Source organism: Halichoerus grypus, chromosome 1 (assembly GCF_964656455.1).
Source record: "Halichoerus grypus chromosome 1, mHalGry1.hap1.1, whole genome shotgun sequence".
Taxonomy (NCBI): Eukaryota; Metazoa; Chordata; class Mammalia; order Carnivora; family Phocidae; genus Halichoerus; species Halichoerus grypus.
In genome coordinates, this window is record NC_135712.1 from 140,725,618 (window position 1) to 140,751,426 (window position 25,809).

Genomic DNA, 25,809 nt, shown 5'->3' on the forward strand with positions numbered 1-25,809 from the left:
GCCCTCCATCCCATGGCTAGCATACCTGTACCTTCTCCAGTCAAACACTGATATTACCTCCATCACTGCCCTCACTGGTTTCTCCTTCGTGAATATTTTCAAAATTATACTGCTGTCTCTCATATGCTTAATTCAAACCCTAGGCCAGCATAAAAGTTTCCAAATCCCAGTCTCTTATGATCTCAAACTGGGACTACCTTGGTCTATGTTATAAAGTATATTTGCATGTGATTTACATAGAATGGTCCATCTATCTTCAAAAATTTTTCATTGTAAAGCATGATTAGGACTTCTTTTCTTTCTATCTGTTTTGATTTTTCTTCTTCTTATTTTGATTATGCCCATTCCAGGTTTGGCTCCTCTTAGATATTCTGAACAGAATGGATTTCAAGAGATGCCTTGCCTTAGCCACATAAATGTGTACTTAAGATCTAGCTAGTGGGGGCACCTGGGTGGCTTTGTTGGTTAAGCATCTGACTTTGGCTCAGGTCATGATCTCAGGGTCCTGGGATTGAGCCCCAAATGGAGCCCCACATGGAGCCCTGCAAAGGACCACATGCTCAGTGGGGAGTCTGCTTCTCCCTCTCCTTCTGCCCCTCCCCCAGCTTGTGCTCTCTCTCAAATAAATAAAATCTAAAAAAAAAAAAAAAAAGATCTAGCTAGTGTGTGTTGAGATCTTGCCCTGTGCCAGGCAATGTATCATAAGTTCCATTCCCAGAATCGCCTTTACCCCTTATCTCAGTACCGTGAAATAGACATTTTTATGCTTTTTTTCCCCCCTTTATGATGGACTGTGGAAGAGTAGAGTTTAAGGTGATGAGAGAGGGATACTTCTGCCAACTTTATCCAAAACACAGACTTCACCATTGTGGAGCAGAGGTGAGCTTGGCTCTTCTAAGTCATGAAAGATGCCACCAATTCCATAGCCAGGCTCAGGCGCATGCTGCTGCCTGTCCCTTTCTATTATCAGCCTCAAGAAGAGCCCTTTCCTTCTTACCCTTAACCCCACTGCTCTCTTCCCAGGGCTTTTGTTACCTGGGGACTGCCATCCTTATTGTAGAAGTACCTCAGACCAATGTGAGGACTTAAGGATATAGAAATAAAATGGACGCTGCCAGCTGGAAGTAGGGTTGGACTGAGGTCCCAAAATAAGGAGGTCATGACCAGGGCACCACACCTAGCCCCAAGGATAAAGTGATATTGGGAAAAGGCCACTTGGTAAGTTAATGTAGGAGGAATGTTCAAAGGGTTGACTGTGCAATTCGGAGTCCTCAGTGAAAGCCAAAGTCAAGGCAAAGCTGAGGAACAAGGATGGGGATACTTGGTTGACCATGATAAATTTGGGACTACATTTGAAGTCATTTGAAGAAGTCACATCTTGACACTGTGAGCTGCCTTTGTTAATCTTTGATTCTGCTGGTTGTGTAAGGTTTGCTGTATGCTGAAAGGAAGCCACAGGCTTCTCCTTTGCCAGCTGCCTCACTGAGTCTTTGTAGGAACAAAAATAAGCACTGGGCACTGACCTCTCCATGTATCATGTACCACATAGAGGCAGAGATGGAAAGAATATGGGCATTAGACTCTCACAGAATCAGATTCTGATTATGTCACTTCCTTACAATGTGACCCTGAAATATTTGTTTTTGTATTTTGAGCTTATTTACCCTTTGAGCCAAATGAAGATTAACATCTAGCCTAATTCTTGTGAGGATTAGAGCTAATATACTACATGACCATCATATTGACAAATGTTAACCGTAGGTCAATATGGATGAAGAGATAAGACACAATGAAAAACTGGGATAAACAAAGAGGGGTGACTTGTTTAGAGTATACAGAACTAAGTCAGCAAGTCAACCAAAGGAATTGGACTTGGAATGGGTCAATCAAAGGTACAGAGATCATTTGGGAGGCTGTCACAATAAATTTGGTAAAAGGTGATGTTGGCCTGGAGTAGGATTGAAGAAAAGTGGAAGGATGTGAGAGAGTCTTAGATTTGATGGTTGATAGGTAGTAGTGAGTGAGATGGGGAGGAGTCATCCATGTGATCCAGGCTTCTGGATAGTCCTAGTAGATAGATATATGGTGGGGCCATTCACTGTGGCAGGTAGTATAGGAGAAGGGTTAGGAGGGGGCTGCTGGGGTTGGAAGGTGAGGGATGAGGAATGTCCAGTTTGGACATAGTGAGTTTGAATGTAGATGCAAGCTCAGAAGGCACAACTAAAGAGTTTAAGAGTCCTGGGGTGCCTGGGTGGCTCAGTCGGTTAAGCATCTGCCTTCGGCTTGGGTCGTGATCCTGGGGTCCTGGTATTGAGCCCCACAGCGGGCTTCCTGCTCAGCTGAGAGCCTGCTTCTCCCTTTCCCTCTGCCCCTGGCCTCCACCCCCACCCCCTGCTCATGCTCTCTCTCTCACTCTCTATCTCAATTAAATAAAAAAAAAAAACTTAAAAAAAAAGAGTTTAAGAGTCCTTTCACAAAGTTGTGGGTGGGATAAAGGGAAATCAATAGCTGTGTCCTGGGATTGAGCCCCAAATGGAGCCCCACATGGAGGGGCATCATACTCTTCATATTCTGTTCTGCCACTTGCCACATTTCTAAAATACCAAGAGTGCTTCACTCTGGCATCAGCAATAATAGAAAGTTATTATCACTCCAAAGGCCATTTGGGACTCAGTCACATGTCTAAGGATTATCACTCTGGCATCAGCAATAATAGAAAGTTATTATCACTATCTGTAGGTCTAAACATCAAAGAGAAGGATGGCTCTCAGAACTTACTTTACCAATAGGAAAGAGCCATCCAACAAGAGGTATGGCCTTAGGTGTAGTGTTGTGGACTTGTCAGAGTAGAGCCTAGCAGGGAGGAAACTAGGGGAATAAAGATTCCAACCTCTCTAGCCCCCACCCTTGGAGTTCCTGCCAATGACTAATTAAACTCATCTAGATTCAAAAGGTTAGGGGTCTAGTTGATGTAGCTCATAGAAAGAGTCTCCTAGAGTCCAGAGCAGAATAAAGAAAGGTGGAGAGTGTTATTTGCAGGACAAATGAAATCCAAACAGTACAAGGTGCCTCCAAGACACCCAAGTGGAAATGCCAGTAGACTATGGCATATGTGGGTCTAGAACTCAGAGAGATAGTTTGGGCTAAAGCTACGGATGTCAGTGGTTTAAAGTGGAAATGCAATCCATGAAAGTGGTTGCCATCTCTTAGGAATAGCATGTGAAGTTGTAACAGAGCCCCGAAGATCCCCAGTATCCATGGTAGAAACTCTTTGCTGAGTCAGCCTCCATTGCCTCCTTGGAAGAATGACTAGGGAACTTCATAGCACATTGGTCTGTTAATTTTTTTTTAAAAAAGCCCTTTTATGTTATAAATCAAACTGTTTGCAAGTCATTGACTTCACGAAATTGGCCAGTCAGTGATTATTTTTAATGTTTGTTGCTGTACAGTTTTCAAGCTTTCCATCCTTATTATTTCTTTAAATGCCTAATCACCACTCCTGGGACCAACATGCTTCCTGCTAATGATGTGTACTTGCTGAGTCTGTTTTTTTGTTTTGTTTTTTTTTTAATTATAAGATCCCATCATCTAGTTTCCCACTTCAGAGTGGCAGGTAAGCAGGTAGGACATGGTTCTTCAGCTGATGGAACTTCCTAAGAGAAAATGGAGGTGGAAAACACAGATTTGGGAGAACTAAAACATTATGCAAAATGAATATTTTATAAAAGAGAGAGCAAAAGCAGAGAAAGGATGAGAAGAAATGAGAGATAAGAGCAATTCTAAAATCTTGCTGCCAACTTGAACAGGATGCTGAGATCTCAGTGGGACTGTGTAGAGGCAGGAAATCCACAAAGGAGAAATGGCCTTTGGAGTTGAGGTCGAAGGGGCTTACCGTGCAAATAACAGAGCTTTCGGATGTATGTTGGTAGCAGGGAGGGGAGCTAGTGTTACTGCCATGTTTGAATTTTAGGTCAGGAAACTACACTGAAAGCAGGGTCTAGTCTACCCAGGCAGAGTTAACAATACCTGAGTGAAGAATTCAGGGTCTAGGCTAGGGTTTGCAGTGAGGCTCTAGCGACCCAAAGGAAACTGGAAATCAGAGCGTGAGCAGGAGTCTTGTTAGTTAAGCTTATGGAATCAAATGGTGGAAATTAGAGAGTGAGACTGCTGCCTGATGCTCACACAGGTACCTGTGCACTGGTCCACAATGGGCACATTGGGTAAGTTTCTATTCTTTCCCTGCACTGTTGAGGGCACGCTCTTGCAGTATACCAGAACTTCCCTTTAGCAAGTGTAAAGAATTTGCTGTCTTCATACCATCAATTGTAAAACAGAGTCATTAGTGTAGTAATAAAGGTAAGTGGAGTGCTATGGGACTATCAGGATAGCCTGGTGGAAACTTGAAATATGAGGATTTAGTTTGGCACAGAGGGGAAAGGTTACAGGTGGAAGGATGGCATATGGAACAGCAGAGTAGTATGTGTGGATATGGGTGAGGAAAATAAGTCTTCATAATAAACAGAATTTTATGTCATTTACTCTAGAAGTTAAACATCTCAAAAAACCCCAATAAACATTTACTATAGTTCTTCAGTCATTTGGAAATCAAATACCTCAACCTTTTTCAAATATATGTTATTAGCATCCCTCTTAGTTAGCTTTCTTGGATTCGCTAACTTAAGTCCATATCATTAAGGGCTACAGTAATGGAAATTATAGGGAACTACAGGAAAGCTCACAGGAGAAGCATAGAGCCCAGCCTTGAGTCGATGGAGGTTTACCAGGAAAGTGACACCTAAGGTGTATCTGAAAGGTAAGAGGTAGCCAGGTATAGAGGGTGGAGGGGAAATAGAGAAGAGTTTTCCAATTAGGGACTGAGGTAGATATTAAACATGGCCTTAATTTACCTCTCTCTGGATGAATTAGGCTCATTGCCAAGTAACTTTGCAGTGTCCCCAACCCCCACTCTTGGCTCAGCCCTATGACTTGCTTTGGCCAATGAGACTTTACGAGACATGATGCAAGCAGAGGCTTGCATTTGTACTTGCCCTCTTGCACTCTGCCATCATCACAAGACTATGCCTATAGACTTGCTATAGGATGAGCACCATGGAGCAGAGTCTAGTTGCTCCAGTCATCCCGCTGAGGCCACACTAGATCAGCCAACATCCAGGCAATCCTTAGACATGTGACTGAGTCCCACCTAAGTCAGCAGAGCCACCCACATAAGACGCATGAGCAGTAAACACGTACTGTTGCATTCCAAGAAGTTTTGCGGATGTTATACAGCATTATTGTGGTGACAGATGATTGATAGAAAAGGCCTGGGGGCCAGTGAATGAATAGGGTACTTAAATCACTGAAAAGAATTCAGCAAATCACTGAAAAGAAACAGTAACCACTCCAATTGGTTATCTTAATATACTGTCTCTCAACTGCTGTGAAACAGTTTAGAAACAGTTCCCATTGTATGATCAATACCAACAGAAGGACTGTTGAAGAGTCTTGACGCAAATTCTGATGTGGGTCCTATTGACCTTAGTCAAGGAAATTGAAGCCAGCTTAGTGGAGTCTTAAAGCTGAAGAGCTAGAGGAAGTGATAGAGGAAGAGTTCAATGGATTCATTATTTAGTATCTCTGAGTAAAGATTTATAAACAATCAATAGTCCCCTCTTTGGTTGTTTCTCCAAAATTAGAATACAACTTGATGTTGAATACAACTCAGATATGCCATTTAAACATGGAATCTATCAAGTGACTAAGGCTCATGAAAAATAAGGCAATTAATACCCTGCTTCAGTGTTAACACTTTATGACCTAAGTAATGAACCTAGTATTCTAGTCTATTGGTTCTCAGACTCTGGTGTGCATCAGAAACACTTGAAAGCCTTGTTAAAAAACTCTGCTGGGAAGAAGTGAAACTCACTTTTTGCAGATGATATGATACTTTATGTGGAAAACCCAAAAGAGTCCACCCCCAAACTGCTAGAACTCATACAGGACTTCAGTAAAGTGGCAGGATATAAAATCAATGCACAGAAATCAGTGGCATTCCTATACACCAACAACAAGATAGAAGAAAAAGACATTAAGGAGTCTATCCCATTTACAATTGCACCAAAAACCATAAGATACCTAGGAATAAACCTAACCAAAGAGGCAAAGGATCTGTATACAGAAAACTATAGAATACTCATGAAAGAAATTGAGGAAGACACAAAGAATGGAAAAACATTCCATCCTCATGGATTGGAAGAACAAATATTGTGAAGATGTCAATGCTACTTAGAGCAATCTACACATTTAATGCAATCCCTATCAAAATACCATTCACTTTTTTCAAAGAAATGGAACAAATAATCCTAAAATTTGTATGGAAGCAGAAAAGACCCCGAATAGCCAGAGGAATGTTGAAAAGGAAAAACAAAGCTGGTGGCATCACAATTCCAGACTTCAAGCTCTATTACAAAACTGTCATCATCAAGACAGCATGGTACTGGCACAAAAACAGACACATATATCAATGGAACAGAATAGAGAGCCCAGAAATGGACCTTCAACTCTATGGTTAACTCATCTTCGACAAAGCAGGAAAGAATGTCCAGTGGAAAAAAGACAGTCTCTTCAACAAATGGTGTTGGGAAAATTGGACAGCCACATGCAGAAGAATGAAACTGGACCATTTCCTTACACCACACACAAAAATAGACTCAAAATGGATGAAAGACCTAAATGTGAGACAGGAATCCATCAAAATCCTTGAGGAGAACATACACAGCAACTTCTTTGACCTCAGCCACAGCAACTTCTTAGAAACATCGCCAAAGGCAAGGGAAGCAAGGGCAAAAATGAACTATTGGGACTTCATCTAGATAAAAAGCTTTTGCACAGCAAAGGAGACAGTCAACAAAACCAAAAGACAACCGACAGAATGGGAGAAGATATTTGCAAATGACATATCAGATAAAGGGCTAGTATCCAAAATCTATAAAGAACTCATCAAACTCAACACCCAAAGAACAAATGATCCAATCAAGAAATGGGCAAAAGACATGAACAGACATTTCTGCAAGGAAGATACCCAAATGGCCAACAGACACATAAAAAAGTGCTCAACATCACTTGGCATCAGGGAAATCCAAATCAAAACCTCAATGAGATACCACCTCACACCAGTCAGAATGGCTAAAATTAACAAGTCAGCAAACGACAGATGTTGGTGAGGATGTGGAGAAAGGGGAACCCTCCTACACAATTGGTGGGAATGCAAGCAGGTGCAGCCACTCTGGAAAACAGTATGGAAGTTCCTCAAAAAGTTGAAAATAGATCTACCCTATGACCCAGCAATTGCACTACTGGGTATCTACCCCAGAGATACAAATGTAGTGATCTGAAGGGGCACATGCACCCCAATGTTTATAGCAGCAATGTCCACAATAGCCAAACTATGGAAAATGCCTAGATGTCCATCAACAGATGAATGGATAAAGAAGATGTGGTATATATATATACAATGAAATATTATGCAGCCATCAAAAAATGAAATCTTGCCATTTGCAATGCCGTGGATGGAACTAGAGGGTATTATGCTAAGCAAAATAAGTCAATCAGAGAAAGACAGATATTATATGATCTCACTGATATAAGGAATTTGAGAAATAAGACAGAGGATCATAGGGGGAAGGAGGGAAAAATGAAACAAGATGAAACCAGAGAGGGAAACAAACCATAAGAGACTCTTAATCTCAGGAAACAAACTGAGGGTTGCTGGAGTGGAGGGGGGTGGGAGGGATCGGGTGGCTGCGTGATGGACACTGGGGAGTGTAGGTACTATGGTGAGCACTGTGAATTGTGTAAGACTGATGAATCACAGACCTGTACCCCTGAAACAAATAATACATTATATGTTAATAAAAAAATAAAAAACTCTGCTGGGCTCTACCCCCACAGTTTCTGATTTAGGAGGCCTGGGGGAGGCCCAAGAATTTGCAATTCTAACAAGTTCCCAAGTAATGATTATTCTGACTGGAGACTGTGCTTTGCGAGCCACTACTTTCATGACTGTGATGGTTAATTTTATTTGTCAACTTGACTAGGCCTTGGTGCTCAGTTTGGTCAAACATTGCTCTAGCTAGATGTTGTTGTGAAGTTATTTTTCGGATGTGATTAACATTTAAATCAGTAGACTTGGTGTAAAGCAGATTATCCTCCATAATGTGGGTGGGTGCATCTAATCCATTGGAGACCTTGAGAGCAGACTAAGGTTTCCAGAAGAAGAAGAAGAATTCTGCCTCAAGACTATAACCAGCCTGTTGGCTTATAGTTTGGACATAAGGATGCAGCATCAACTCTCTCTGTCTATATATATATATAGAGAGAGATATTTGTAAATATATATAGTTTATAAAATGTATATAAATATATATAATTTATAAAATATATAAATATATAATTTATAAAATATGTATATAAAAATATGTAATTTATAAAATATATGTATATAATTTATTTAAAAATATATATATATATTTTCCTGGACAACACTGATTAATATAGTGACATTACAACATGTTCCTTAAAAATATTAAGACCCAGAACATGTTTTTCTCTACTTTTTCACCATTTGGAAACCTCCTCAGGCAGAAGAAGACTCATTTCAGATATCCCATGTTGGATGAAACTTTCCTGACTCCTTCTGTAGTCAGTTTTCTTGTTCTGCAGGCTGAACTACAGTTGCATTATAAACTGGTCACCACAGATGATATTCTAGAGGGTTGGACATCATTTTAACTTTATCTGCATTATGAAATTATTCCTGCGGTCTGGTTCATAGTTAACATTTAATAAATATTTTGAGTGAATAAATGAGTGAATTAATGGTTCCTGTTCTTATTGAAGTTTATCAGTGTGCCAAAGGGCTATAAAAATAAAGAACTACCAATTAGCCCTAAGATATAGTATAAATAAAAGCATATTTTTTCACTTTACCAGGCTCACCAAAAACCTATGAGAACAAAAGCCACCAGATAAACAAGCTGTTATAGTGATAACTGAGCTAGTCTCCTGATTTGTTCATGGGCATTAGTCATATAACTGTAGGCTCATTCATCCTTCAGCAGGCATTTACTGAGTGCCTGTTATGTACCTGGCACTGTGTCAGATGATGAATCTATTACTTATCACTCATTATGGCACTTTTTTTTCAATGTTCTTAAGAAATTTTAACAAGGAATATTAAGACAATATATTTTCACACATCTAGAAAATTAGACATGTTTTTCTTACATTTTAGAAATTAAAAGGAAATTAAGTAAATGGCACTAGAATTAGAAAGAATGAGCAATTCATTAGGCAATAAGAATATTAACTAGGAATTGGGAATCTCTTTCCTATTTTAATATGCACTTGAGCTTAATTGGCTAAGTTTTGAATATGGGGTGATGAGTTGAGTTGTTAATACAAATCACACACTTTTTATATACTTAATAAAATCCAAGAGTCTGGAATGCATTTGCGTTGCAGACAATTTATCTGCAGGAGTCAGTGAGTTGAATAATAGAAAGGGATAATAGGAAATCAGTGGCTGAGAAACCTATAAAGTAAATTAACGTGTGCCTTACTTTATTAATTTATAACAATAATGTAATGGATAAATCAATGAAGAGTGCTTTGGGAGAAATGGATGGAGGGAAGAGTTCCCCCTTTTTGCAATTTGTTGAAATCATTTCCTGTGCAGAGGAAATATTGGCCAGACATAAAGAAATGTCTTGCTTGTGGCATGGAGAAGAATCCTGTTGTGTAGCAGAATGTGTGGGTGCTCTGCTCTATCCCTTGGGTCTTATGAGTTTAGAGAGCTCCTTTTGACTTCCAGTTGCTAGTATTTGCTGTTTGTTGTCTGAAGACTTTTTTTCCCAAAGCCTCCACTGTAAGAGGCCAGCAGTGCTTGGAAAATAACCTATTTCCTGCTTTTCAGCAGCCCTCAACCAATGACTGATAGCAGTTGGTGTATAAATACCCCAGCTCCCTAGTTCTTGGGTGATGTAACTCCTAGGTATTATTTTACACAGTTCCCCAGAGTTTCCATTCAGGATTAAGTTCCATTTATCTTCAAGGGAAGCTGGCCTGATGAACTGCCTTCTCTTCACCATGTCATTTCCTCACTTACTTAGTAATGCTTCCTGCATCTCCCAAGTAAATGCTTGCACTTGAGTCCCTGCTTAGGATTAGATTCTGGGAAAACCCAAATTAAAATAGGAACAAAGAATGTCGGCTCTTTGTGCCTGTTGCTCATTGTGGAACCTGGGCAGTGGCCTGATTTTTCAGGTTCTGTAGTTCTGACTTGAAAGTACTGGTTCCAGAATCCCATTTGCTGGCATCCCAGGTGTCCGAATTTTGAGTTGGTTTGGGTAGGACTCTGCTTACAGAGGAGCATTCTGAACAGAGGAGGTCTTTTAAGGGCTTCCTTGTGTTCCCTCTCCCTATCAGTTGTGTCTTGTAGCCGTCTCATCACACACACTTGCAGAAGACAAATTGGTGCTAGTCAGACTGAGCTTTGTTCATTTTCCACTGCCAGTCTTCAGTGAAGACAGTAAACATTTGTCTGAGTAACTTTAAAGCGAGCGTTTTCCTCCTTTTACTCCGGACACAACCAGCTTAATTAGCACTTTGCGCAAGCTACATAATGCCTGTTGGATATGCTCTGTCTCTGTTCCATTTAGGGAGAGAATGTCCCTTTTCAAGACTCTGTGTGTGTCTCTGTGGGGGGAAGTTGTGCAGTATGAATTTCTCTCTCAGCCATCATCTTCCACCTTCCCTACTGTAAATAGTCTCCTCACTGGTCTGCTTCTTCTCTGAAACTACAAGAATCTATTTTCCAGTGAGCAGCCTCTAAGGTCAGTTAAGATAGAGATTCATGACCTTTCTCCTTAAAACCCTCCAATGGCTTTCTTATGCCATTCTTGTAAACTCTGAACTGTCCTGCCATATTACAAGGTCTCCCTCCCTCACACCCTTCAGGTCATTTTTCAGATGTCACCTTTTCAGGGAGGCCTCTCCCGACCACTCTATTTGAATTTGCAAGTCCATCCCTCAGTCTCCCTATCTTTCTTCTCTGCTATACTTTTATAGCTTGTATTGCTATGTGATTTACTGCATGTTTGCTTATTTGTTTGTTGATTATCTTACTTCACTAGAAGAGTGCTTCTTTCCCTTAGCAAAATTCATTTGAGATTCATCTGTGTTGTGTGTATCAGTGATTCATTCCTTTTTATTGGTGAGTAGAATTCCACTATGTGTATGCACCTAAATTTGTTTATCCATTCATCATTTAAAGGACTTCTAGATTGTTTCTAGTTTTTGGCAGTTATGAATAAATCTGCTATAAATATCTATGCCCAGGTTTTTGTGTGAATATGTTTCCCTTTCTCTTGGGTAAATACCTAGGAGTGGGATTACTAGGGCATATGGTAAGTATAAGTTTAATTTTATTAGAATCAGTCAAACTGTTTTCCAAAGTGGTTGCACCATTTTGCACTCTCTCCAGCAATGTATGAAAGTTCCGGTTGTCTGAAATCTTTGCTAACATCTGATATTGTAGGTTTAAAAGCATAGGGGGCACTTTAAGAGAGTACCTGAGACCCATCAGTATATTTAATCAGAATTTCCAGGTGGGGCCCAAGTGCAGGTCTTTTTTTTTTTCCCAGTAAAATCTATAATTAAAAAAAACTATTGGTATTAATATAGTTTACCTTTTAGAATAGTTCAGGTTAACAGAAAAATTGTGGAAGTATAGACAGTTCACACATACTCCTTCTCTTCCTACATAGTGTCACCTATTGTTAATATCCTAGATGAGTGGGGTATCTTAGTTGTAATTGGTGAACCGGTATTGGTACCTTATTAACTAAGGTTCATAGTTTATATTAGGGCTCACTCTGTGTTGTACAGTTCTGTTGGGTTTTGACAAATGCAAATGTTATGTATCTACCATCACAGTGTCATACAGAATAGTTTATCTCCCTAAAAATCCCTTGTGCTCCACCTATTCATCCTTCTCCTCAACCCGCCCTGAACCCCTGGCAACCACTGATCTTTTTTATTGTCTCTAGGTTTGTCTTTTCCTAGATGTCATATAGTTGGGATTTTATAGTATGTAGCCTTACTGGCTTCTGTCACTTATTACTATGTATTTAAGTTTCCTCAGGTCCTTTTAAAAAGCTTCTCAGGAAATTGTAATGTGCAGCCAGGTGTGAGAGACACCAAATTAGAAGATAAGCTCCCAAAGGATATTTCTTTTCTTTGACTATGTTTTGTTGATTTGTATATCCCCAGAGCCTAGAACACTGCCTGGCATAGAACAGGCTCTCACTAAATATCAAATGGGTAGATGAATGAATGAATGAATGAGTGAAGGTCAAACCAGGTCCACAGAGACCTGAATACTCCTCTTGAGTGGTTTCACATCAAAGGATCCACTAAATTAATCATTTTGATTTGCCTGGAGTTTGCACTCCCTATTTTGCTGTTTCCATACTTGGTTATTCCTCAAAATACAACACACCTTGAACTTCCCTGTATAATATTTGGAAATGTTCTCTTTCACTCCTTCTAGACTTTCCACACCTAACTCAAATTGTATTTCTTACAAAAGACCTCCCCAGATACCTCAAACCCTTCTTTGTAGACTCTTAAAATAATTAGTGCTTTTAGATTCACTGGACACTGTTAAGTGCTATCTGTTCTTTCTATTTGGTTGCTGTCCTGAGATCCTATTCAAACTTGATTGTGTTACTTCCCTGTGTTTCAACCTGGTCCCCCCAGCCAGACTCTAAACACCCGGAGGGCATGGGTTATATTGTTATTCACTTCATTTAATGCTCCCTTGAACCTAGCATTATACCAAGCTTGAGAAATATTTGCTAATTTGTTTGATTTTCTAGTTCAGGAAATGATGCTCTGTGAGGATGGAGAATGATGCTATGGGAACAGTGTGGGTCTAGGCAACCAAACTGGGGCACCAGTCATCGAACCTCTCTGGGCCTCAGTTTCCTCATTTACATAATTAATGTTTATGCTAAAGTTTCTAATTTATTCTCTATTTGTACCATTCTGTGTTTTGATGATCATAGCAACAATAGAGGAATTGGGCAAATGACATAATTGACCTAAATAGATATAGTTTCTGCTGGGTTTATATATCAGTCTTTGAGAACAACAAACAGGAATAAAACTGTTAGCTTGAGATAAGTTCTAATTTTCATGGAAAATTTTCATGAGTTATTTTCCTTTCCCCTGTGCCCTGTGCCTTACCTGGAATACCTTCTTTCCTTCTATACTTTCCCAGTATTCAAAGGTACATTCAGGTTCCACCTCACAGAACCTTTCACGGTTTGTAACTTTATTTGCTTTTCACTTCTTGTATTTTTCCCCTTCTGTCTACTAGCTTCATAAGAGGGGAACTGCACAGATCATCATTGTATCAGAGCCTGATATATGATAGGCCCTCAATAAACATCTGTTAAATGAATTAATGATGTTAATAGATGTGCTCTGAAAAAAAGGATTTTATCAGCACATAAGTGCTGGAAACACTACATACTCTACCGTGCCTACTTGGGGTGTCACAGTCCTGTATACAAGAAACCTGTTTAATTTTGTCACCCAAGATTTGCCACATTTATTTGATTATGGACCTTCCCCCCCTTTTTATTTTGCTTGAATCATCTATTTACTCAATAATCACACCCACATTAATAAAAACATTATCTAACTGGTATTAAACAACTCCCATGTGTCCAGAATTATTTTAGGCACTTTATATGTATGATCTTTAGAACAGTCCTAGTTTTACTATTTTTATTTGAGAATTTCAGATGAGGAAACAGAGGCATGGAGACTTAAAGTGATTTCCTATGTCACCCAGGTCCTTGAGAAACCAGTAAGCAGATAGCTCAGTATAAAAAATGCTGGTCTAATGGCATTCACAGGCTCTGGTGCAAGACTGGCCTGCATTTGAGTCTAGAATAGGGAGGATTCTGGAATGGATTGCTGCTTTCTAAATGTAGGTCTGGAGGACTTCAGGGGAAGATGGTGGAGAGGAGGACCCTAAGCTCACCTCATCCCATTGATACAACTAGAAAACACCCAGATCAGTGTAAATAACCCAGAAAACGACACTAAGACTGGCAGAAAATACTCTCCACAGCTAGATGTAGAGAGGAGGCCACACTGAAGAGGGCAGGAAGGGCAGAGACACAGTTGGGAGCAAAATGGACTGTGGTCATCTGTGGGAGGGAGGGATGCCCTGGGAGAGGAGAGATAGAGACCCTCACACTAGGGAGCCTGCGTGGGGTAGATGAATCCCCATAACATTTGGCTTTGAAAACCAGAGGGGCTGGTTAAAAACTAGAATTTAAAAATTAGTGGGCTCAGCTCTGGAAGAGACAAAGCAGGGCAGGAGAAAATAGCACAGCAAACAACCCCACACAGATAAAGCATGGAAGTGGCAGTTTGAAAAACACCTGGGGTATACAAGAGGGAGAGTAGTTTACTTATCTCAGAAGTGTGTCCCGGATGGATAGAGATCTTGGGAGACTCCTCTAGGAACAAAGGAGCTGGCAAGTGCCATATCCCTCTCCACCCGCCTGCATATACACATGGCCATCTGCAGGAAACAGCATAGCTCCAAGACTCAATACCTAACTTGCTAACACTGCTGCTCCCCACCCCCATGAACATTGTAGATCCTCTCCTTCCAATATGCTTTTGGCCCCAACCCATCCAGACTGGTACCTCAGGCCTGTCAGTGTGCAAGCAGCCCCCAACAGGGGCCAGCACCACTCCAAAGTGACTCCTGCCCTGGAGGGAGAGGAAGATAACCACACATACAAGTCACACCGTGGCCCCAACAGTGGGCCGGAAGCAGACAGCTGGTCTGATTGCAGGCCCTGCCCAACAATGAAAGCCTCTCCGGAAAAATACCCTGCAGTTTTGTGCTACCACATCTCTGGAAAATACCTGGTTAGACTCAACTCAAGCCTAAGGCAGCCACAGATTGGTCTGCTAACACCACAGGGGGATAACACTGCTCACAACAGGGAAAGAGAACCATGGCAGACAACTGGACTAAAGGAAAAAGTGGCTCACCAAAAACAACAGGGCACACACAACACTCATAGGAGACATGCCTGAAATGCCACGTTCTGGTGAACAGGTGACACTGCACTGCAGGACACTAGAGGACCTCTTCTTCATAAGGCCACTACTTTCAAGAGCAGGAGACATAGCTGATTTTCCTGACACATAGAAGCAGACACAGAAAGTTACATAAAATGAAGAGGCAGAGGAATATGTCTCAAATGAAAGAACAGGACAAAAATCACAGCCAGAGAGCTAAATGGATGGAGATAAGTAATATGCCTGATATAGAATTTAAAGTAATGTTCATTGGGGCTCCTGGGTGGCTCAGTTGGTTAAATGTCTGCCTTCGGCTTGGGTCATGGTCCCAGGGTCCTAGGATTGAGCCCTGTGTCAGGCTTCCTGCTCAGTGGGGAGCCTGCTTCTCCCTCTCCCTCTGCCACTGCCCCCTGCTTGTGCATGTGCTCTCTCTCAAAAAAATGGATAATATCTTTTTAAAAAAAGTAATGGTCATAAAGATACTCACTGGATTCAAGAAAAGAATGGAGGACATCAGGGCAATCTTTACAAAAGAGATAAAAAGAACCAATCAGAGATGAAGAACACAATAAATGAAATTAAAAATACACTAGATAGAATAAATAGGCTAAAGGAAGCAGAAGAACGAATCTGACCAGGAAGACAGAGTAATGGAATATAATCATCAAGCTGAGCAGGTGAGAGAAACAAAAAAATTATGCATAATGAGAATAGACTTAGGGAACACAGTGGCACCATAAAGCATTACAGAGATTCCCAGGAGAAGAGAAAGAAAAGGGGGTACAAAATTTATTTAAAGAAATAATAGCTGAAAACTTCCCAAACCTGGTGAAGGAAACAGAAATCCAGATCCAGGAGGCACAGAGATCCCCTAACAAAATCAATCCAAGGAGGTCCACACCAAGACATATAGTAATTAAAATGGCAAAAAGTAGTGATAAAGAGGGAATTTTAAAAGCAGAAAGAGAACAGAAAGCAATTGTATACAAGGGAAACCCCATAAGGCTATCAGCTGATTTTTTAGCAGAAACTTTGCAGGCCAGAAAGGAGTAGGATGATATATTCAAAGTGCTGAAAGGAAAAAATCTGCAGTCAAGAATATTCTATCCTGCAAGGGTATCATTCAGAATAGAAGGAGAGATAAAGAGTTTCCCAGATGCACAAAAGTTAAAAGAATTCATGACACCTAAACCAGCCCTATAAGGAAAGTTAAAGGGGACTCTTTAAGTGGAAAGGAAAGACCATAATTAAGAGTAAGAAAAGTGGGAAGCACAAAAGCTGTGAAAATAAGTATATCTGTAAAAACTCAGCAAAGGGACCCCCCCATCCCCTGCAAAAAAAAAAAAAAAAAAAAAAGTAAAGTATGACACCACATACCTAAAACATTGTGGGGTAAATAAAGAGTAAAGAATAGGTTCAAACTTACATGACCACCAACTTAAAATGGACGGCTATATGCAGAAGATGTTATACACAAGCTGAATGGTAACCACAAATCAAAAACCAGTAGTACCTATGCAAAAAATAAAGAGAAAGAAATCTAAGTAATAATCATAAGAGAAGAGAGCAAGGGAAGAAAGGAACAGAAACGAACTACAAAAACATCCACAAAATAAGTAACAAAAAGGCAATAAAATCATACCTATCAATAATTACTTTGCATGTAAATGAACTAAAGGCTCCAGTCAAAAGATATAGGGTAATGGAATGGATAAAAAAGCAAGACCCATCTGTATGCTGCCTACAAGAGACTCATTTCATACCTAAAGACACATGCAGATTGAAAGTGAATGTTTGGGAAAGCATTTATCATGCAAATGGAAGTGAAAAGAAAACCAGGGTAGCAATACTTATATCAGACAAAATAGACTTTAAAAGAAAGACCATAACAAGAGACAGAGATGGACACTATATAATCATCAAGGGAACAGTACTCAACAGTACTTCCAACAGGAAGATAAAACAGTCGTAAATATGTATGCACCCACTATGGGAGCACCCAAATACATAAAGCAGGTAATAACAAACATGAACAAAGTAATCAATAGTAATATAATAGTAATAGGGGACTTTAATACCCCAATTATATCGATGGACAGATCATTCAAACAGAAAATCAATGACAACCGTCTCTTTGACACATTGGGCCAGATGGATTTAACAGATATATTCAGAACATTCCATCCTAAAACAGCAGAATACACATTCTTTTCAAGTGCATACAGAACATTCTCCAGAATAGATTACATATTAGGCCACAAAACAAGTCTCAACAAATTTTAAAAAATTGAAGTTACACCATGCATCTTCTCCTACCACAATGCTATGAAACTATAAATCAAGCACAAGAAAAGATCTGGAAAGAGCGCAAAAACATGGAGGGTAAATAACATGTTACTAAACAATGAACAGGTCAACCAAGAAGTCAAAGAAGAAATTAAAAAAAAAAACAAAACCAAAAACACATGGAGACAAATGAAAATGAAAACACAGTGGTCCAAAATCTTTGGGATGCAGCAAATCTGTTCTAAGGGCAAAGATTATAGTGATACAGGCCTACCTCAAGAAGCAGGAAAAATCTCAAATAAACAACCTAACCTTATACTTTAAGGAGCTAGAAACAGAACAAAAAAAAAAAAAACCAAAAACCAAAAAACAAAAAACTCCAAACCAGTAAAAGGAAGGAAATAATAAAGATTAGAGCAAATATAAATGAAATAGAAATTAAAAAAAATAAACCCAAATAAACCCCAAACCCCAAACCAAATCACAGTAGAACAGATCAATGAAACCAGGAACTGGTTCTTTGAAAAGAACAATAAAATTGATAAACCTTTAGCCAGACTCATCAAAAAAAAAAAAGAGAGGACTCAAACAAAATCAGAAATGAAAGAGAAATAACAACTGATGCCACAAAATACAAAGGATTGTAAGAGAATCTTATGAAAAATTATATGCCAGCAAACTGGACAAGGAGAATTTTATGCCAGTAAATTGGACTCGAAGAAATGGAAAAATTCCTAGAAACATATAACCTCCTGAAACCGAACCAGGAAGAAATAGAATATTTGAACAGGCTGATTACCAGCAATGAAATCGAATCAGTACTCAAAAAACTTCCATAAACCAAAAGTCCAGGACCAAATTGGTGAATTTTACCAAACATTTAAAAGAGCGTTAATACATATTTTTCTCAAACTATTCCAAAAATAGAAGAGAAAGGAAAACTTCCAAGTTCATTCTATGAGGCCAGCAGTACCCTGATGCTAAAACCAGATAAAGACACTTCCAAAAAAGGGAACTACAGGCCAATACCTCTGATGAAGATAGACACAAAAATCTTCAGCAAAATATTAGCAAGCCAAGTCCAAGAATACATAAAAAAAATCATTTACTACAATAAAGTGGGTTTTATTTCCGGGATACAAAGGAGGTTCAACATTTGCAAATCAATCAGCATGATACATCACATCAGTAAGAGAAAGGATAAAAACCATATAATCATTTCAATCTATGCAGAAAAAGAAACTGACAAAGTACAACATCCATTCATGATAAAAATCCTCAACAAGGAGATTTAGAGGGAACATACCTCAACATAATAAAGGCCATACATGAAAAACCCATAGCTAACATCATATTCAATGGAGAAGAACAGAGCTTTTCCCCTAAGTTGGGAACAAGACAAGGATATCACTCTTAATACTTTTATTCAACATAGTACTAGAAGTCCTAGCCACAGAAATCAGATAAGTGAAAGGAATAAAAGACATCCAAATTGGTAAGGAAGATATAAAATTATCACTCTTTGTGGATGACATGATACTATATATAGAAAACCCTAAATACTCCATTAAAAACTATTAGAATTGGTAAATGAACTCAATAAAGTTGCAGGATACAAAATCAATGTACAAAATGTCTGTTGCATTTCTATACATTAATAATGAAGCAGCAGAAAGAGAAATTAAGCAAACAATCCCATTTACAATTGCACAAGCAATAATAACATACCTAGGACTAAACTTAACCAGGAGGTAAAAGACCTATACTCTGAAAACTGTAAGACAGTGATGAAATAAATTGAAGATGACAGAAACAAATGGAAAGATATTCCATGCTCATGGATTAGAAGAACAAATATTGTTAAAATGTTCATACTACCCGAAACATTCTATAGATTTAATGTAATCCCTATCAAAATACCAAAAGCATTTTTCATAGAACTAGAGGAAACAATCCTAAAATTTGTATGGAACAACAAAAGATCACGAAGAGCCAAAGCAATCTAAAAAAGAAAAATAAAGTTATAGTTATGAAAATTCCAGATTTTGAGTTACACTACAAAGCTGTGTAATCAAAACAGTATGGTACCAACACAAAAACAGACACATAGATCAATAGAACAGGATAGAAATCCCAGAAATAAAACCACAACCAGATGGTTAATTAATCTTTGACAAAGGCAGTAAGAGTATGCAGTGGGAAAAAGAGTCTTTTCAACAAATGGTGCTGGGGAAAATGGACAGCTACATGCAAGAGAATGAAACTGGACCACTTTCTTACACCACACACAAAAATAAAGTCAAAATGGATTCCTAAATGTGAGATCTGAAACCATAAAAATCATAGAAAAAAACACAGGCAGTAATTTCTCTGACAAGCTATAACATTTTTTTTACATATGTCTTCTGAAGCAAGGGAAACAAAATAAAAAATAAACTGTTGGGGCTAGATCAAGATAAAAAAGCTTCTGCACAGCAAAAGAAACAACAAAACTAAAAGACAACCTACTGAACAGAAGATATTTGCAAATGACATATCCAAAAAAGGGTTAGTATCCAAATTAAATAAAGAACTTATACAATTCAACACCCCCTAACCAAATAATCCATTTTAAAAATGGGCAGAAGACATGAACAGATATTCCTCCAAAGAAGATATACAGATGGCCCACAGACACATGAAAAGATGCTCAACATCACTCATCATCAGGCAAATGCAAATCAAAACCACGATGAGATACCACCTCACACCTGCTGGAATAGCTAAAATTAAAAACACAAGAAACAACAAGTTTTGGTGAAGATGTGGAGATAAAGGAGCCCTTGTGCACTGTTGGTGGAAATGCATACTGGTGCAGTCACTGTGGGAAACAATATGGAGGCTCCTCAAAGAGTTAAAAATAGAACTATCCTACGATCCAGGAATCACATTGCTGGATATTTACCCAAATAATAAACAGTAATTCAAAGGGATATAGGAACGCTTATGTTTATAGAAGCATTATATACAATAGCCAAATTATGGAAGCAGGCCAAGTGTGTATTGATAGATGAATGGAAAAAGAAGTGATATATATATATATATATATATATATACACACACACACACACACACACACACACACACACACACACACACACACAATGGAATATTATTCAGTCATAAAAAAGAACAAAATCTTGCCATTTGCAACAACATGGATGGAGCTAGAGAGTATAATGCTAAGCAAAATAAGTCAGAGAAAGAGAAATACCATATAATTTCACTCATATGTGGAATTTAAGAACCAAAACAAATGAACAAAGTGAAAAATAGAGAGACAAACCAAAAAACAGACTCAACTATAAAGAACGATGGTTATCAGAGGGGAGGTGAGTGAGAGGATGGGTGAATTAGGTGAAGGAGATTAAGAGTACACTCATCTTGATGAGCAGTGAGTAATATATAGAATTGGTGAATCACTACATTTTACACTTGAAACTAATATTACACTGTATGTTAACTATACTGGAATTAAAAAAAAAAATAAATGTCGGTCTGTTCTTCATTTACCTTTATCTGTGTAATAATGATGATCATACTCACCTGAAAGGGTGTTTGTAGAAATTGGATGAAACGATGTATCTAAAGAAGGTAACATTGTCAGTGGCTATTGATAAATGTTGAGAAATTTTAGTTATTATCAGCAGAGAATTTTGCACAAAATAGCACTTGATGAATGTAAGTTACATTTTCTGCCACTCCCCCTTTTCATCTTTGAGTCTTTGGTGGTTTTGTTTACCTTGAAATTTCTAATAGCAGTGCATTAGTTATGTGGGACATAAAACAAACAGCCTTAAAATATTGTAACTCCAGTCAATAAAAGTTTATGTCTCACTCACAAAAAGTCCAAAGTGGGTTTTCTTGATGGGGCAGCTATGTTCCAAGCTGTGACTCAGGTCCTCCACTGCATCCTCTGCCTTGAGTGCAGACAAGAAAAGAGCAAGCAGACCATCTCAGGAGGGTTTAAAAAGTGATTATAAACACAACACTTTTTTATTGCCCAGTTTTTTTGTTTGTTTGGTACACCTCCCAGGTACCTTTATTCACTCCACAAAGGAAACAACATGTCTACAAGTTTACAGCGATGCTCCATGTTCTCATCTAACACAGCTTGCTGAAATTTACAGCCAGACTGATGCTCCATCTGACGTGTACTCAAGTAAAGCTGGTTAATGATGACCATGAGCAGGTGCAGAACTCGAAGCTTTCAAAGCTTTACTTCCTTGATTTTATAAATGATGAAGCCCATCAATCCCATTCCTACCCAAATCTCCTGATAAACTTGGGTAGAATAGGGCTTCGGGGGGACCCAAACATTTTTAACAAGGCTTTGAAACATCTTGTATGAACCCTGGCGCATGCTGCGGGGGACCTGCCTGGCCAATGACTCGGAAAGGTCACCGAGGGCCACATTGCCTAGTTCGTAAAGCACTGACCCTGGAGGAAGGCTCAGGAACCCCATGCACTTTCTGGTTATATTTAGGTAATTGAAAGTCCAGTCTGTCAAAATGTCCAGTCTTTTGTAATTAGCAAAAGTGAACGTGATTTGAAGTTAGTTTGCCCATCTAGAACTCAAGCCTCTGGCATTTGGTTTTCAGTGGGAGAGGGTGAATATAGTCATTAAAGCTTCACTATTTCTCATCTCCCTCCTTCTCACCATTCTGTAGACATTTAGAAAAATAAACTTTTATTATGTTTAGTGCATAGCCTGATGAATTTTCACAAAGTAAAACACAAAGTAAAAAGTCATGTAATACAGATTCTTTGGGTTTTGTCCATTATGAAATATTTTATTTCTTTCTTTCTCTCTCTTTTCTCTCAATACTTTAAATATTTCCCTCCACTCTTTTCTTGCTTGCGTGGTTTCTGAGAAGAAGTAGGATGCAATTCTAATTTGTTCCTCTATAGAAAATGTGTTTTTCTCTCTTGCTTCTTTCAGGATTTTTTTTTTTTTTTTGTCTTTGATTTTCTGTAGTTTGAAGATGATATTCCTAGGTGTAGATTTTTTGACATTTATTCTCCTTGGTGTTCTCCGAATTTCCTGGAGCTCTGTGGTTAGGTGTCTGACATTAATTTGGGTTCAATTCTCGGTGATTATTGTTTCACATTTTCTTCTCTTCCTTTCTTCTCCTTTTGGTGTTCTCATTATGTGTACATTACACCTTTTGTAGTTGTCCACAGTCCTTAGAATTCTGTTCTCTATTTTTCATCTTTGTTTTCTTTGCTTTTTAGTTTTTGAAGTTTCTATTGCTCTATCCTCTAGCTCAATGATTCTTTCCTCAGCCATGTCCAGCCTATATAAGCTTATGAAAGTCATTCTTCATTTCTCTTACAGTGTTTTTTTAAATCTCTAGCATTTCTCTTTCGTTCTTTATTAGGATTTTTATCTCTCAGCTTACATTGTCCATCTGTCCCTTCATACCATCTACTTTATCCATTAAACCTCTTAGCATATTAATCATAGTTGTTTCAAATACCCAGTCTGATGATTCCTATATCCCTGCCATATCTGGTGCATATCTAGTTTAGCAAGCATCCTGATGCTTGCTTTGGCTCTTCAAACTGTATTTTTTCCTTTTGGTATGCCTTTTAATTTTTTCTTGATAATCAGACATGGGTCCTGGGTAAAAGCACCTCCAGTGAATAAGCCTTTACTGATGTGGCGGTGGGGTATGGGGAAGGGAAGCATTCTATAGTCCTGTGACTAGGTCTGTCTCTCAGGGACCCTGTGTGTCTGGACAGTGAAATTCACAAGGGTTTCTCAGTTTTTTTCTCCCCATTTAGGTGGGACAGGATGACAACAGACTAGAGTTGGATATTTTCTTTCCCCCGGGCAAGTTAGGCTCTGATAATACCTCAGCGGGTTAGGTTCTAGTTAACTAGTTCTCCCTGAGGACAGGCCTTCTTAAGAAGAGTGCTCTGGCTTATTTCAAAATGGTTCCTTATTCTCTTTCCCTGCAGGAAGCCTGAAGGGATTGATTTTTTTCAGATATTTACTATGGGAATCTGGTTGAGCTCCGAGAGGTAAATCTCACAATGGTGAGGATCTTCCCTCTGCCTGAGTCCCCCTGGAGTTTTTCACTCTGAGAGTTGCCCACGCTGAGCCTCCAGCAATTAGTTCATCAATTACAGTTCACATTTTCTTACCCCAGCACTGGTTCCTGTGGTAATTCCTTCATGAGTCTCTGCTCTGGGAAGCTGTGATGATCTGTATTCACCCATCTCTCCAGTTGTGGGGGCAGGAGTTTGTCTTTTGTCTTTCCCTCTCTTATGGATCCAAGTAGAGTTGTTGGGACAGAGCGGTGACTTCCAAGCTCCTTAAACCTTCCTCACCTTCATTATTGACGTGTATTTTTACTTGGTATAGAATTCTAAGTTGTACTCATCTCAGTAATTTTATTTTTTTAAATTCTAGAATTTCCCCTTAATTTTTCACAGATTCAAGTTCTCTGGTGAAATTCTGATCTTGATTCAATTTTCTTGAACATACTAATCACAGCTATTTTAAAGTCTGTGTAGCTCACATATCTGGATCATCCATAGGTCTGTTTCTGTTAATTCTTTTTCCTTTGGTACTTTATACTCTTGGTATACTCTTGGTAATTCTGAACTGCATGCCACACATTTTGTTACCAAATATTAGAGTCTATGGATGCTGTTATATTTTTCCATTAAAGATTTTGTTCATTTTCTGGCCAAATGATTAGAGCTGATTTGAGGCAGAGTTTCCAGTCCTTGTAAGATCTGGCCCATTTCTGCTTTGTTCTAACTATGGAGTGTGATCCTACAGGGACTCAGCACTGATGTGGACCCTAAACTTCTGATTTTTATCCCCCAACATTTTATACTGCCTACAGGTCTGCTTAGCTCTCAGTTTCCCAGCAGCTGCTTTCTGCTCCGGCTCTCCAAATGTGGCCACTTTATCATACACACTGAGAAGTGATTAGATTGATAAAAGTAGTATAGAAAGTTATGCTCACCTCAGTGATTTGTTTCTGGTTGGTAGCATCATGGTCTCTTTTAAGTTCCATCCCCCTTAATAACTGCCACACCTTCTAACATCTTTGATGGCTTCCAAGAGATGTTTTTAGTTTGTGTTTTGTTTTGCTTTGTTTTTCCATTCCATCTAATTTTTCTAGTTGTTCTAAGTTGAAGGATTGGTCTGCCAGAGCTGATACATTAGATCCAGAAGTGTAGGTTTTAGAGACCAGATCTAGAAGTGGTATACATCATATACTTTCAGATTCCATTGGCCAGAAGAGATTTCTTCCTAGATCAAGCTGGGCTACAAAATGTAGTCTTCGTCTGTGCCCAGGAAGAAAATAAAGCAGTTTAGTGATGATATAACATGTTTTTCTGCTGTAGGCAATGACTTAAGGATTTGTAATGTACTTTGGAGATTTCAATGTGATCTTTATGCATTTTCAGCCCAATTATAAGTTAATGCTTAAAAGATAGGGAAAGGGGCCATAGAATAATCTATGTATAATTTTTTTTAAAACCCGCATTTATTAAATTCCTTTTTTATTCAGAGCACTATGCTAGGCACATTCACATCTGTCCTCTTCTCGAATACTCACATGGATCCTGCAAAGTTACGTGTTATTATTTTCTACATTTTTTTTTAATATGGTATGTGTGAGACTGAAGTGGTTATTTAATTTGTGCTTTGTGATGTGGAGTAAAGACTTACTAATTCATTCCATAAGATGATTTTTCCTTTTTATTGTTGCAAGTTGCTCTTATTACATCTAGATGCAAGATAATACAGTAATTGAAACCAAGAGCTCTGGAACTAGGCTGCTGGGTTTCACTCCCTTCTCTACCACTTCCTGATTGGTTCAACCAGCAGACAATTTACTTCATTTCTCTTGCCTCAGTTTCCTGCTCTGTAAAATAGAGATAATAATAGATTGTTGTATTGAATAAATTAATTTGAAAAGAGCCTAGAAAGTGCCTGTTACATAATAAAAACTCAATAATTACTAACTATTAACATTATGTGGAAGCAGATGATTTCATTGCTATTTTTATTACTGATTTACATAATGCATTGTAGCTTTGTAAGAGCTGCCCTAGAATACAAGTTCTGTGAGTTCAGGGACTTTTTCCCTCAGGAGGAAGTACAACACTTGGCACCAACAAAAGATGTAGGTTATTGAATTTCAAATCATAAAAAAAGAAAGGTGTGGCTGCCTTTTTTCATTTATCCTTGTCATTTCCAGGCAATAGTGTTTATCATATATTTTTCCCTCTTTTATTTGCCTCCTCCCCCTTTTTTTGCAAAGAACCTATTTTCCCCAGTGT

General features: G+C 38.7%; 1 protein-coding gene and 1 pseudogene across 17 annotated transcripts in view; one reads left to right on the forward strand and one right to left on the reverse strand.

Moving 5' to 3' along the window:
- The window catches only part of RBMS3 (RNA binding motif single stranded interacting protein 3), a 1,332,425-nt gene that overhangs the window by 186,396 nt on the left and 1,120,220 nt on the right, over window positions 1-25,809 (forward strand). The gene's annotated exons all lie outside the window — the stretch shown is intronic.
- Window positions 21,665-21,841, reverse strand: LOC118536313 (ATP synthase F(0) complex subunit j, mitochondrial pseudogene; annotated as a pseudogene).